Source organism: Vombatus ursinus, unplaced genomic scaffold (genome assembly GCF_900497805.2).
Source record: "Vombatus ursinus unplaced genomic scaffold, bare-nosed wombat genome assembly UNPS02014861.1, whole genome shotgun sequence".
NCBI lineage: Eukaryota > Metazoa > Chordata > Mammalia > Diprotodontia > Vombatidae > Vombatus > Vombatus ursinus.
The window spans coordinates 12,116,433-12,132,025 of NW_020954639.1; positions in this window are offsets into that span (position 1 = coordinate 12,116,433).

A 15,593-nucleotide genomic window follows, 5' to 3' on the forward strand; every position below is an offset into this window, starting at 1 on the left:
GGGACCTGTAAGTTTTCAGTTCTTCCAAGGTGGTATGATCTAAGGATAGGTGTTTACTCCTCTCCTGGCCTGTGCTCTGGTCTATGAGCAACCACAAGCATTCTTTTTTGCCCTAGAACTGTGAGAAGGGTACCCTCTCCACTGCTGCCACAAGCTCTGCTATGTTAGTGGCCCTCCTCGTCCCAGGACTGCTACCCAGGACTTTGACCCAGATCCAAGTATGGGCAAAGCAACAGAGTCCTGCCTCAGCACTAGCAAAAAGACCCCTATAATCTCCTTCTGGGCCTGTGCTGGACTGTACTCCTTTCTCACCCAGGTCCAACAGGCCTTTCCTGCTGACCTTCTAAGTTGTCTTTGGCATCTGTGGGCTGAGAAGTCTGGAAACTGCCACAGCTGCCAGGAATTCAGTCCCTGAGCCCTGCTTCAGGTTTGCTGGGGCCCTGGTCTACGCTGGCATGGCCTATGTTAGACTGCACTCCTGTCTCAGCCTGGTGCAATAGACTTTTCCTGTTGATCTTCTAGGTTGTCTTGGGTTGGAATTTTGTTTCACTGTCTTTTTGTGGGTTCTGCTGCTCTAGAATTTGTTTAGAGTAATTTTTTACAGGTATTTGGAGGAGTTTGGGGGAGAACTCAGGTGGGTCCCTGCCTTTACTCTGCCATCTTGGCTCTGCCCCTGAGCGTCAGTTTTGCAACAGTGCTCATGCTAGCATCCTCTGCCAGTTTCTTGTTGACCCTCATTTCTGCCCTAATGATTTGATCGGGTTCAGGCCAGAATATGAAGAAATTCTTAGGAGGAGAGGGCATAGGATAATATATTTAGAACTGAAAGATAGCTTAGAGGTCACTTAATCTAATCTCTTCATTGTATGAATGAAGAAACTGAAGCTCAGAAAGATTAAGCAATTTGGCCGAGGTCAAAGGTTAAATAAATGGCAGAACTGAAGTTTGAACCCACATCCACTGATTCCAAACCCCCATACTCATTTTTCTTGTGCTTTTCTCCACCCAAAGTGCCTTAGACCTTCAGGCAGCATATGGCAACCAAGGGTACCCCGGCGTCCAATGTTTTCCCTATCCACAGGTTCGTAAGAAAGTTTTTGTTATTTACTCTTCCACATGTTGCTCAGATACTTGCAAAGTGGTTTGTTTTGCTTCTACATTACAGCCTAGCAAAAACCAGGCACATTTCTGGGTGGCCACCTGTGAGACAAAATATGGCTATTCAGTATCAGTGCTAGGAAGACTTCTGAGAACAGAGAAATTCAGAGATTTCAGAGAAATCTGTGGCCACCCCATATTATGGAGATGGAAGTGATAATGAGTGGAGTACCTGTCTGCTCAGAGCACAAGAGCTATTTTCTTGAGATTCTGTTAATATCTTGTGACCTCACAGAGGAGTCGATACGTGAGTATGGTAAGTGTCTGCTCATTAAAGCTTTCTGTTAGGTTTCCCTTGACTGGTCTTCTTCTTCCTCTATACATTATGCCACATGATCATCATTGTTATTGTTGAGTCATTTCAAGCATGTCCTACTCTTCTTGACTTTGGGGTTTTCTTGGCAAAGAGACTAGAGTGGTTTGCCATTTCCTTTTCCAGCTCATTTTTACAGATGAGGAAACTGAGGCAAGCAGAGTTGAGTGACTTGCACGCCTCCTTTACATTTGTCTCATTCTACTTCTCCCTTCCCTTTTCTCCCAGTATATCCTTTTTTCTCACCCCTACATTCTTTTTTTGGAGGATCATCCTGACATAATCAAGTTACACCCATGCCTTCTCTCTATCCTGACTCTTTCTAACCACCCTAATAATGATAAAGTTCTTCGGAGTTACATGTATCATCTTTCTATATAGGAATGTAAACAATTTAACTCCATTGAGTCCCTTATGATTACTCATTCATATTTATCCTTTTATGCTTCTCTTGAGTCCTCTGTTTGAATGTTAAATTTTCTAGTCAGCTCTTGTCTTTTCATCAGGAATGCTTGGAAGTCCTCTATTTCATTAAATACCAATTTTTTTCTCCTGAAGGATTATGCTCAGTTTTGCTAGGTAGGTTATTCTTGGTTGTAATCCTAGCTCTTTTGTCCTCCAGAATATTATGTTGTAAGCCCTCCATTCCTTTAACATGGCAGCTGCCAAATCTTGTGTGATCTTGATTGTGGCTCTACAATATTTGAATGGTTTCTTTTTGGCTGCTTACAATATTTTTTTTGACCTGAGAGTGCTGGAATTTGGCTATAATATTCTGGGGAGTTTTCATTTTGGGATCTCTTTCAGGAGGTGATCAGGGGATTCTTTCAATTTCTATTTTATCCTCTGGATCTAACATATGAGGGCAGTTTTCCTTCACAAAAGTTTTTGAAATATGATGTCTGGGCTCTTTTTTGATTGTGGCTTTGAGGTGGTCCAATAATTCTTAACTTTTCTCTCCTGGATCTATTTTCCAGGTCAGTTGTTTTTCTGATGAAATATTTTACATTTTCTTCTATTTTTTTTATTCCTTTTTGTTTGATTGTTTCTTGATGTCTTGTGGAGTCATTAGCTTCCACTTGCCCAACTATAATTTTTAAGGAATTATGTTCTTCAGTGAGCTTTGGTATCCTTTTTTTTCATTTGGTCAATTCTGCTTTTACGGAAGTTTTTTTTTTTTCAGTGAATTTTTGTGCTTCTTTTACCATTAGGCTAATTCTGTTTTTAGAAGGTGTTATTTTCTTCAGTATTTTTTTTTTGTGCCTCTTTTATCAAGCTGTTAATTCTCTTTTCATAATTTTCTTGCATCACTATTTTCTTTTCCCAATTTTTCCTCTACTACTCATCTCTCTCTCTCTCTCTGATTTGTTTTTGCTAGGCAATGGGGTAAGTGATTTACCCAGGGTCACACAGCTAGCTAAGTGTCAAGTGTCTAGTCTGAGACCGGATTTGAACTCAGGTCCTCCTCACTCCGGGGCCAGTGCTCTATCCACTGTGCCACCTAGCTGCCCCTCTCTCTCTCTTTTAAACTTTCCCAGGAATTCTTGCTGGCTTTGGGTTTAATTAACATTTTTCTTTGAGGCTTTGTTTGTAGCTGTTTTCACATTGTTGTCTTCTTCTAAGTTTACATGTTGGTCATCCCTGCCACCTTAGGAATTTTTTATGGTCAAGTTATTTTTTTGTTGTTTGCTCATTTTCCCAGCCTATTTCTTCACTTTGAACTTTAACATAAAGTTGGGATCTGCTCACCTCAGGGTGGGAAGACACTGTGTCAAGCTCCAGGCTTTTTTGTGCTGCTGTTTTCAGAACTAGTTCTGGAGTGCTGCAAGTTTTTCGTGCTTCCATGATATATGATCCCAGGAGAGGTGTGGTCATTGCTCTCCTGGTCTGTGATCTGGTCTTTACCCAAGAGGGCTGCTCTTTTGTAGCCACGAGTGTTTGTGCTCCTCTTGGCTCTCAAACTGTGACCAAGGCCTCTGCAGCCTTGTGAAGGACCCCCAGAGCTCCTTTCCACCCTGAAACTACAGCCCAGAATTGCTTATGGGCAATAGAGTTGCCAATCAGTGCCAATTGCACCCAATGCCAACAAAGGATCCCCTGTAATATCTTTCTGATTACTTATCCAGCCCCTTACCATCTCTGGGCTGAGAGCTCCTGAAGCTGCTGCTGCTGCTGTCCTGGTCACCTCCAAGCCCACCACTGGTATTCCTGCCACATCCTGTGCCTGTGCCCACCCCAACGTCAGTAGACTTCTCTTGCAGACTTCCTAAGTGGTCTGGGGCTAGAAAAACGTCTTCCTCTGACCTTTTGTTGGCTCTGTCACTCCCACATTTGATTGAAGGCATTATTTTAAAGTTTTTTGGAGGGGAATATTGAGAGAACTCAGCTGGATCCCAGCCAATACTCCATCATCTCGGCCCTGCCTCTCAGTCCTGGGACTTCTGTAGAGACCTTCTACCCATTCAGACTTCAGACAAAATTATCAAGTCCTACAAAGCTGGAGAATATATCTTAGACATGTTCCTAATGCCTCTACTGCATGTAGAATGTTGAATATACTAGCATCTAGTATAATTTATTTAGAACTGAAAGGGACAAGAAATGCCATCTAGTCCAACCCCCTTATTTTACAGATGAGGAAACTGAGTCACAGAGAAGTTAAATGACTAGCCACAGGATATGGAGATAGCAAGTGGCAGAAGTGGGGATTTTATAAATATTTATTTTATAAATACATAGTTACTTGAATAAAATGTTCATATTTAACAATAATGCTTAGCATCTCAAAAAAGGCATCAAAGAAAATAGAGCCATAAAAAGAGTAATGGACTGAAATACAGGAGATTGAGGCCGTTTCACTAAAGCTGTGAGATTTTCAGTAACTCACTTTACCTCTCTGGGACAATCTTTCCATATATGTAAAATGAGGGGATTAATGAAATTATAGAATTTAGAAACAGAAACAATCTGAGAGACCATCCTGCTTAGAGACTCCTAACCTTTTTTCTGTGGCCTGCACCCCCTTTGGCAGGCTGAGGAAGCCTGTGGAACCCTTATCAGGAATCATGTTTTTGAATGCATAAAGTGAAATACAAAGGATTACAAAGGAAATTGATTATATTGAAATATAATTTTTTAAATGTTTTAAAAATAAGTTCATCGACTCCAGGTTAAGAATCCCTGATCTAGCCAACCTCCTGGCTTCAAAGTTCTAAAAGCACTTTCAGGATATGAGGACCTTAATGGATATCCCTGAAGGATTTTCACAGTTTATGAATTTTTAAACCAAGGAACTGCAGATCACTTTTGGTTCGAGATTTTTTTTCACACATGCCATAGTTTGAATTTAAACAGTCACTCCTGAGAAGCAAATGATGCCAAGAGGAAGAAAAAAAAAACAAAATGCAATAACTCAAAACAGGTCTTGGTGCCAAGGATGGTCTTCAGCCAATTTTTCAACTTCTGTGATAAGGCTAACACACACATAACTTCCCAGCTCCCCTTCTGGCATGGGCATTTCTTCTGTGGGGAAATTTTATTCTTACCAAAGTTTTTGCTCTTACCAGTCAAAAGGATGGAGGGAAAAGGTTAATGGTGAGTCAGAACAGTGGAGGCCTCCTTGTGGCTCACTCACTGCTTCCTGCTCCTTTTTTGCTACCTCACCAGCCCCAAGTACCAAGCAAGCAGGCACCCAATGTTGTTCACTAATTAAGTATTTTATACAGTGAAACAGAAAGAAAAGCAGTACAAATTTATTGCAAGTGCATTCATATGGAACCCAGAGGTTACCAGGCCTGGTTGAGTAGCAGGCAGCAAAGAGGCCTTCCTGGACTGCTAGTTCATTTCTCCTTTGCTTTTTCCTCACTCGTCTCTAGATCCAAGGAAAGCTATTGCCCGACTCCAATGTGGGCCCCAGATTTGTTTGGTTGATTCCTTAGTGGGTGTAGAGGATAGACATTCTGTATTTCCTTCCTTTGTAAAACCCTCCTTCTCCTCTCCCTCCCCCTCACTCCCAACCCACCTCAACTCACCATAGCATGTCTCATTTAATGTTCCTTAATGGGTGGTTTCGGAAGGAAAAGTTTTATTCAGACAAATACTTGCATAATGCTTCATTCTCTTTTTGAAAATGGATTTTTATGTAGAATGTAGCAAACACCAAATGAAATGGGCATTGCTATATACATAGAAGAGAAAGAGAGGATTGTACATGAAACTGGAGATGTCTGTTTTGTAGTGTTTACTTTCCTTTAAAAAAAAATATAACAACTGCAACTTGTAGCTGTATTTTACTCTGAAAATGTTCTCTCTCTCTCTCTCTTTCCCCTATTTTCCAGAAAAGGAAAGCACTGAATTTGGAGATAGAGGCCCTATGTTCAAGTCCTACCAATCACTACCTATGTGATAATGGGCAGGTCATAACCTCTCTGGCCCTCACTTTCCCCATTTGTAAAATGAGGGGATTAGATTAAATAATCTCTAAATTCTCGCCCACTTCCAAGTTCTATGAACCTGAAAGTCACAAGAGTTTAAGTGACTTGCCTAAGGTTATATGGCTAATGCATGGTGCCAGCAGACTTGATAATAGCTAAAAGCTGAATTGTGGTGGATTGATGGAAAACGGGTGGCTTAGCATCATAGATTTAGAACTAGAAAAGATCTCCAAGGACATCCAGTCCAACCTTTTAATTTTGCAGATGAGGCCCAGAGAATTCAAGTAACTTATCCCCGGTCACACAGCTGGTCAGTATCTAAGTTAGATTTGAACCCAGCTCTCACTCAGTCCCAATCCAATACTCTGACCATGAAAGAGCCACTTCACAGAGAGCAGCAGGGGTTCTTGGGAGAATCAGGACTGGAGCCCCTGCTGTCTGACTCCCAAACCCATGTTCTACTGAAATGAACTGCTGTTTTCCAGCTCTTTCCAAGGCACAGCTTCTAGGGGCAGATGATGAACTGAGAAATCCTGAGGCTTTTAAGAAGGACTTTTAACACTTAGGAGCATAGATTTTGAGTCACAAAGTATCATGGAAATCATCTAATCTTAACTCCGGGTTCATTAACCCAGGGAAGGATTTTGAGAAGGGGCAAGGGGCAGGGGAAGGGGAGTGTGTGGAAATTTGTGAACTTGGATGGGAAAATAATTGCATCTTTATTTTCAGTAACTTCTAACCAACATTGAGCATCTTCTTCAATTATGAATTTAAAAACAATAATAAACCTTCTGAGAAAGGGTTTTACCAGACTGCCAAAGGCATCCATGATACACAAAAAGTTAAGACCCTTGGTTTAAGGCCAATTTTATTTTCTAGGTGAGGAATCTATGTCCCAGAGCATACAACCAAGGCCACACTGAGAGAAATGGCAGGCAGGATTCCCATTTCCTCTGGATCTATTGCTCTTCCTGCCCCATCATACTCCCAGAACTTACACTCACCCCTTCCAAGGGCTTCATTGGAGGTGGGATGACATCATAGGATGTGGTGTAGGAACATAAGAGGGAGCCATGTGGAAGGACATGTGGGACAAGATCACCACAGAGGGGATTAATTCGACAGAAAAATAAAAGAGGAAGGAAGAATGATATCTTGGTGGAAGGAACTACGGCAAAGTTATGAGGAGGAAGGAATAAGAGATACAGCTCATTGAGGGCCAACAATGTGTCAGTGGGGTAGGGAGTATATCTAGGGGTTGGTGGTGGTGGTGGTGCAGAAACAGTCCTTTGATGAGTAATTCCCCTGGATACAAAGAGAACTTTTTTTAAAAAATCAATCAATTAATTAATTTTGTATTTTCAACATTCACTTTTATAAGATTTTGAGTTCTAAATCAGACCCCCACTCTCCCCTCCCCAAAACACCATGCAACCTGATATAGGCTACACATGTATGATCATATTAAACATATTTTCACATTAGTCATGTTGTGAAAGAAGAATCAGAACAAAAGGGAAAAACCATGAGAAAGAAAAAACAAAAAAACAACAAAGAAAGAGAGAATAGTATGCTTTGATCTGCATTCAAACTCCATAGTTCTTTCTCTGGATGTGGATAGCATTTTCCATCATGAGTCTCTTGGAATTGTCTTAAATCATTGCATTGTTCAGAAGAGCTAAGTCTAACAAAGTCAGTTACTGCATAATGTTGCTGTTACTATGTATAGTGTTCTCCTGGTTCTACTCGCTTCACTCAGTATCAGTTCATGCAAATCTTACCAGGTTTTTCTGAAGTCTGCCTACTCATCATTTCTTTTTTTTTCTTTTCTTTTTTTCTTTTTTTATTAATTAATTTTGATTTATCAACAATCTCTTCCATAAGCTTTTGAGTTTTAAATTTTTCTTCCCCTCTCTACCCCCCTCCCTCCCCAAGATGGTGCACAATCTGATATAGGCTAGCCAAATACATTCCTATTAAACATATTTTCACCTCAGTAATGTTGTAAGGAAGAATTAGAACCAATAGGAGGAACCATCAGAAAGAGGAAACAAAACAAAACAGAAGAAAAAAAATAGCAAATAGTATGCTTCGATCTTCATTCAAACTCCACAGTTCTTTCTTTGGATGTGGATAGCATTTTCCATCATGAGACTTTTGGAGATGTCTTAGATCCTTGCATTGCTGAGAAGAGCTATGTCTATCAATGTTAGTCATTGCACAACGTGGATGTTACTGTGTACAATGTTCTCCTGGTTCTGCTCACTCAGCATCAGACCATACAAGTCTTTCCAGGTTTTTCTGAAGTCCACCTGTTCACCGTTTCTTATAGAACAATAGTATTCCATTACATTCATATACCACAACTTGTCCAGCCATTCCCAGTTGATGGGTATCTTCTCAATTTCCAATTCGTTGCCACCACAAAAAGGGCTGCTATGAACATTTTCATACATGATGGGTCCTTTTCCCTTTTTTATGATCTACAAAGAGAACTTCTTTTAACAAAGCCGGGCTAGGTGGCAAGATTTGAGGGAAGTTCTAACTTCCTCCTCGGTGTCAAGGGCTGAGGAGGAGGAGGAGGAAGTAGCCACTATTTTACCTTTGAATTAACCTTAGTCAAAATGGGAGGGTGGGGATCCATTGATTATTCTATTCCACTTAAAAGTAATTGCCTGTTGAGTAAGAAGGCTTCTCAATTGACTCAATCAAAGCCAGTGGGTGAAAGTCTTGGCCATGCCCTAAAAAGTTTGTCTAAAAGGGGGGAGCTACCTCAGAACCAGGAATTCCAAGAATTTGGAAGGTGAGGGAGTGGAACCATGCAAACCTGATCTAGGAACAGTTTAGTCCCAAGGCAACCAGTGAAAGGAGAAAGAGAAGGCAAATGCTGAACTATGGCAGAGAACAGAAATATCAAGGAACACATTGACTCTACAGATATATAATAGCAAAAGACCTGGGCTCGCACCACTAATGTACTCACCAACGTAAAGACCTAGAGGAGTCCCATGGAAATGTCAGCCCTTTCACCAATTTTCCCCTTGCAGTGCCTGTCCACAGACATCATAATACAATCTCTTCTTTCGTTAGCCAAACATTATCAATAATCTGATATTTTCCTCAACCACAAAGAAGCCAACAGTCAACTAAAGATAGATAGAGATATAAATTTAAATAGAGAGCCCAACCCCTGCCTAAATGTTAGGAATTTTTTTTAATCTGGGAGCTCAGAATGATTATATAATTTAGGACATTTAATTGAAAATAAATTCCCTCAGGTCTTAGAGGAAAGAATCCTGTGGACCTTAGGGACTATTTAATTGCCTCTAGGCTTAGAGCTAATGGTTGTAATGAGGTGTTACCAGAGGACCAAGAAATGGAAAGTCTCAGAGAGGATGGAGTTCACCCTCACATCCTATAGTTACAGAAACTAAGTTCCAGAAAGAAGCAAAATTGCTTAGCCAAGGGCACACAGGTAGTAAGGAGAAAGCAGAGCCTTTGACTCCAATGGGGAAGAACATGGTTCCAAATGGCAACTGGGTGATAATACTTCTGGGACTGACAGAAAGTGACTCACTTTGGAGCTGGAGAGGGACCAAGTAGAGCATCTATGAGAGAGACAGAGACAGAGAGAGAGAGACACAGAGACAGAGAGAAAGACAGACAGATACAGAGAGAGAAAAAGACAGAAACAGAGAGAGAGGAACAGAGAGACAGACAGACAGAGACATACAGAGACACAGAGAGAGCACACACAAAGAGAGAGAGACAGAGAGACAGACACAGAGACTCACAAAGAGACAGATACAAGGAGAGAAACATACAGAAACAGAGACAGACAGAGAGACAGACAGAGAGACAGACAGAGACACAGAGAAGTACACAGAGGGGAGAGAGAGAGAGGGAGAGGGAGAGAGAAACTGTGAACCAGTCAAGACCGTGTTTGGGCCAAAAGGACTAGGGAGATGTAGGCTGCCCTCTCAGGAGAGAAAGGAATGAAGGAGGGGGCCCACGTAGGCACAGCACGGAGGGTATTCAGATCCTGGAGCACATTTCCATGCCTCCCAAATTTTGTCTTATGTTGATAGTAAAGTTCTGAAAATTACATATGTTAGAATATCTCCTCTTCATTGAATTCTTATTGTGTGAATTAAACAAATTCAACAAGTATTTGTTATGGCAATTTTATGAAAGGATCTCTGAACTTGGAGTTCAAAAGAGATTAAGATTCTAATCCTGCCTGTGTGACCCTGAGTAGTCACTTAACCGCCCTGAGGTTCATTCACTTAATGAACTTTGTTCCTGATCATTTATTTTTCAGGCACGTCTGACTCTTTATGACCCTATTGGAGGTTTTCTTGATAAAGATACTGGAATAGTTTGCCATTTCCTTCTCTAGCTCGTTTTGCAGATGAGGAAACTGGGATAAACCAGTTTAAGTGACTTGCCCAGGATCATATAGCTTGTGTCTGAGGCCATATTTGAACTCAGATCTTCCTGACCCTAGGCCTGGCACTCTATCCACTGTGCTACCTAGCTGTCTACATATGGATCATATTCTCTCACTAAAGTCTTACTCTGGTGCCTCATTATGACATGGAGGCTATTTAGTTAACAAGTATTTATTTAGAGTGTACTAGGTACGTACGTACCTAAGCACGTACATTTGGTGAGCCAGCTTTTGGGAGGGCCTGATGATGAAGAATAGAGGGGCCCAGCTCTCCAATGCAAAGCACGTGCAGGCATTCCATCACAGTTTCAAAAATATCTGCTTCCTGCAGGGTGAAGAAAAGGACTTTTGACTGGCTGCTGAGTCATAACTGGGCATTCATTCAAAAGACACTAAATGGCCCATCCTTCTGTCTCTTTCCTTCCTTGTCATTCAAGTGAGTAGGATGAGCTACTGTGGGGCTCTGGGTAGGAGAAAGTCACCAGTTTCTCACTCACCTGTACCTGTCATGAAGCACACCTGTAGCTGGTATGATGTCAGAGGCAAAACCCCTGATCTTTCTGAAAGAGGTGAAGGAGTATCAGACACGGAACATACTAGAGTATGATTGAGTGTGCTCTCCCAGGCCATAGGCTCAAAAGCTAGAAGAACCACAGGAGATCTGGAGGCTGGAGACCATGCATAGTTTTCAGGCAGCTGACCTCAGCCTACCAACACAGCCAGGTGGATCAGTCAATAACCAGGAAGCTTAAGCCCATTTTCCCCCGGGGACTGAGGTGGTATAGGGAAGATTGTTGCCCTAATTCAAGGGAATGCTTTCTATTTCTGCTCTTGCTATATTTTCTCGGTAAATATCCTTTTGGAAAAGCTAATTAATGGATGTTAATTGGTCAAATGGTATTGGAGTATTAGTTATTGGAGAGTACTGATGATATAGAGGAGATATTAACTGTAAAAACACACCTGAATCAGACTCAAGCCAGTAGTAAGACAAAGACACTCACTCCCAACCTCTAATAGGAAGGTGTGGTCTTGCTCTGAGGACCTGCCTTGCTAGATTTTGTAAGAACAAGTGTAAGAGCAGAAGGTTGTAGCCCACCATGCTGGGGGAGTGAAGGGGTGTGTGTGTGTGTGTGTGTGTGTGTGTGTGTGTGTGTGAGAGAGAGAGAGCAAAGTCGTGTGTATAAAAGTGAATTGGGATAAGGACCCCCAGAACTTACAGAGACTATATCATTACCCATGAACTGTCTATATTTAGATATATGTATATATGTGTGTGTGTATAAATATATCTTATTTATTTATATTTATCCATAAATGTAGGTAATATATGGATATCTATATTTATATCAACATCTATGTATCTATATCTATCTTGCCTGTATATATTTAGACAATCTGTAACTGTAGTGTTTATATATATATATACGTAGATAGAAATAAAGACAGATAAATATTTATAGATATCTCTATAGATATCTGCAGATATCTATGTATATCTATTTCTATATATTGCCTATATATTTAGACAAGTTACATTTCTCTCTATAGATATGTGTAGATAGATACATAAGATAAATACCTACAGATATCCATATATTTATAGATATCTTTATAGAGCTACATTTATCTATATAGAAATGCCTAATAGAACTATATATTGCTCTAGAAATTTGTCTACATTTCTATATCTATATAAATATATAAGATATTATATCACATATTTTATATATTATATCATAAAATATATAATGTAAAATAAATATAAACATGTCTATACTTATATGTCTACATAGATATTTAGATATATAGCTAGTTGTATTTGGATATAACTAATAGAACTATATATAGCTCCATAAATATATCTCTATAGACATCTATATAGAACTAGCTGTATATCTACATAGATATGTTGATCTATATTGATATTTTTCTATCTAGAAACAGATACGAATGAGACCTAGTTATACCTATTCATATAGATAGCTTATCAAAATAATACAGGCACAACTTATTGGTTCTAAGAAAGACATAGGTCTGTTTATTTAGGACCCCAACCACTTAACGCTCTGAGTAGGCAAAGGGACATAGGAAACACAGCTGACACTCAACTTACGGCGTATATGGGGGCTGGTGTTTCTAAGAACAACTTAGAATTCTGGATCTGGGTCTCAGCTCTTCCTTAAGGCACAGGGCATGGACTTGAGAGAAGCCAGTAGCTACAGAGCCAATGCTTTTACTTTTGATGTTTAGGGACCTCTGATTTCACCATCTTCCTTCTCCTGGTCCTCCTGTCTCACCTTGAAACCTTCAGTCCAAGCTTCTGGTGGCTGAGAGATTATGTCACATTCTCCTCTGTCTCTTCACTCTCTTTAATTTTTGACTTGGTAGGTATGCTGAGCCCAAGGCACAAACCTATACTAGTCAGAAATGGCTATTTAGTCTCCTATAAGCTGGGTGTCACAGTAGATAGAATGCCAGACCTGAATCAGAAGTACCTGAGCTCAGACATTTATTAGCTGTGTGACTCTGGACAAGTCACTGTTTGCCTCATTTTCCTCATCTGTAAAAAGGAGCTAGAGAAGGAAATGGCAAGCTACTCTGGTATCTTTGCCAAGAAAACCCCAAAGGGGCTCTTGAAGAGTCAGATCACCTAAATGACAACATATCAGAAAGAAAGAAAGGTTTTAAGTCACTTTTGCTTTAATCAGATGGTACCCCATCTGGTTAGAAGAAGAACCAGCAAAGATATGGAATTTGGATATTTCCCTGGTAAATCAGATTTGAGAGGAAGCTGCGGCCAGGGAAGGAGACAAAACAATAGAACATGTTTTGTTTAATTAAAAATCAGATAACATTTTAAAAATACTGAGGTTCCAAGTGCTCTGCACATGTTCTGGCTCTATACCACCAAATTCAGAAATGTGGGACTTGTCAGTTAATTAAATTTGCATGCAACTCAAAAGGAATAAGAGGAAAAGAAAATATTAAAATACAGGCAAAAACCAATCTGATCTAAAAGGACATATCCACCCATGTAGATTAGTACTTGTTTCCTTCCTCTTCTGCTCTGATGGTAATTAGGAACCCAGCCAGAGTAACTAAAAAAAGGTCTGAAAGAAGAGGAAGTGCTTGGTTTGAACACTTAGCAGATTTACGGTCAGTGTGCCCAGTGCCCCATCATGTTTTCCTTCCATCCAATCCAGTCTCTTAAGTGCTTCTTTTAAGTTCATGCCAACCATCCCCCAAACTTCTCTATGCTGATTTACCATATTCTATCCCCCTATCCCAACCCAGAGAACCTCATCCTGTGTGGACACCCAACTTGGGAATAGGGTTTGGAGATAGGACTGTATATAACACCATTGTTTCATGGGTTCCATCACTGCGAGGTTCTGTTAGGCAAAAGTGAGGAAGCCATTAGAGTTCCAGGCGCCTGCCTTTGAGGGTCTTTCTCGTCCTGTTTCATTAGCTTTTAAATGTCAGCCACCCCAGGGGGAGAAAAGCAAGTGAAATCTCCCCTAGCCTTCTCCCAGAGGCTGTGGTTTAATATTATTAGATTGTGATGATAAATAAATTGAACTAGATACTTTCCTCTTTGATTTAAGTAGCTAATCACTTGAAAGAATAATCCATAGGGAAACAATCTTCCCAGTTCAGATTTCCCAAGGCTCAAACTTTGGCGGAAGATTTGCCAATCCTGGCATTTGAATCTCTTGAAATGCTAATGTCAGCAAAAGAAGCCTTAGAAAATAGAAAGTACCTAAATGGAACTTTATTGGTTCTAGACCTAGGGGGGATGAGAATGCATATAAGACAGAGTCTCTCTATTAAATCATATGAATCATATCAATCCTAACAGAAAGTTGGATCAGAATGAAATACGTTCCTGTTCTATGAACATTATCTATTAATATGTTATTACATATTACATATATTTTTATATAGCAATATACTAATAACACTATTCATTGATGTTATCTGGTTAAATGACTCACTCAAGGTCACATACATCATATGCACCAAAGACAAAATTTGAGTCCAAATGTTCCAACTCTGGAACCAATGTTATTTCCACTGTACTGTGCTGAGTCCTGGACAATATCAGAGGGATTGTAATTACAAAATACAGATCTACTACTTTTCCTCTTTCCAAAATGCCCTCCAGGAAGATGCGAGAGCCCCTGGGATTAAGCTTGTGAAGGAGTTAGATTGGGGAGACCTCTGAGGAGGGCTTCCTACCTTCTTCTTTTATAATCCTTGGTATGGTCTGAATGGCTAACTTCAGACAGTTACAGATGCATTGGACATGAGTTTACAGATGACTTCATGTAATCGCCAACATTTCTATTGTGCCAACTATGTGCCATGCACTCTGCTAAGTGCTTCTCAAATATTACTTCAATTGAGCCTCACAACAACCCTGAAAGGTAGGTTCTATTATTACCTCAGTTTTACAGTTGAGGAAATTTTTGATTATTTTCATTTTACAAAAGAGGAAACCAGGGCAAACAGGTTAAGTGACTTGCCCAAGGTCACACAGCTAGTAAGCATAGGAGGCCAGATTTGAACTCCAGTCTTCCTGACTCTGAGTCCAGCACTCTATCCATTGGGTCACCTAGCTGCCTTGAGTTGTTCTATCTCTGAGACTTGGCTCACTCTTCCTTTTGAGGGAGAAGGAGAGAGAGGGTGTCAGCCTCCTGCACCTCACCAGGAGCTGTGATTTCAGGTAGGGGACAGTCATCCTCCCCCAGAGGGGACCTCATCAAGTCAAGGGGGGAACTAAGAGAGACTTCAGAGTTCATTGGAGGGAGAAAGGGTCCTCTCGCCTTCTAGGGGCATAGACTGTCTGCTGCCCTGTAACTCTGATGCTGGTACTTTCTGATCTCTATTTCAAAGGATTTTAAATCATTACAAATTAAATAATGGTAATAGTGATAGGATAACTTCCATTTGTATGGTACATAGTTAAAACAAGTTTACTTATGGCTCTCCTTTCTCCTTCACCTTTCATCCACTGATCTTCTTCCAAGCTTTATTGAAACTACCCTGGCATTGGCTCTACCACTCAAGCGCTCTGCTCCCTTCTCGTTGACACCAGTTTGGTGCAGTTTCTCACTATCATCCGTGGAGGCTTTCCAGCTCTGCTTTTTTTTTCTTTTTGGCTAGGCAATGGGGTTAAGTGACTTGCCCAGGGTCACACAGTTAGTAAGTGTCAAGAGTCTAAGGTCAGATTTGA